The sequence below is a fragment of the Bison bison genome, unplaced genomic scaffold (assembly GCF_000754665.1).
Source record: "Bison bison bison isolate TAMUID 2011002044 unplaced genomic scaffold, Bison_UMD1.0 scf7180017864068, whole genome shotgun sequence".
Lineage (NCBI taxonomy): Eukaryota > Metazoa > Chordata > Mammalia > Artiodactyla > Bovidae > Bison > Bison bison.
In genome coordinates, this window is record NW_011494640.1 from 3,243 (window position 1) to 4,050 (window position 808).

Consider the following 808-nt stretch of genomic DNA (forward strand, 5'->3'; position numbering starts at 1 on the left):
GGAATCAATAAGTGGCTATTATCCTAAATGGATAAAGAACTCTTAAAAATCATTAGAATAGCAGCAAACAAAGAGTAGAAAATTAGACAAAAGGCACAAATAGGCATTTCACAGAAGAAAACTGGAGGCTAATAATCATCTGAAAATATGTTTAGTTTCATTAGTAATCAGGGAAGTGAAAATTATGAATACAGAGTCACCATTTTACTCCTACTATTCTGGCAAAAATTTAGAAGCCTGACAAATTTGGGTCTGGATGAGAGCAATGGAAACTCTGACACATCACTGCTGGGAGTGGAAACAACCATGGTCATTTTTGAAAAAAATTTGGCGCAGCCTTGTAAAGTTGAACAAATACACACTCCACTAGTCAGCAATTCCCCTGTAGGACACACCCCAGAGAGTCCACAGTGCAGGTGCGTCCAGAGGAGTGCAGGAACATTCACAGCAGCCTGTGTAGAAGAACAGGCCAACAAAACAACCAAAAAAAGCCAAACAGGAAGCAGAAACAGCTCTTATCCACAGAGAAGATAGATACATAAATTGTGATATATACATTGGATGGAATACCATACCTCAGCAAAACGAATGAACCACAGGTCCACATATTTATGTACAGAAACAATCTGGAGCAAAAAAATCAAGGCACAGAAAAATTTAAACCTAACGAGAACATTTTTATAAAGGTCCATGGGGGCACAGCTAGAAGACATCTTGCTTCTGGTATAGACATATGTGGTCAACCTACAAAAAAAACAAAACAAAACTGAACAGCCTAAACCCCAAAGGCAGGACAGCGGTCACCTCT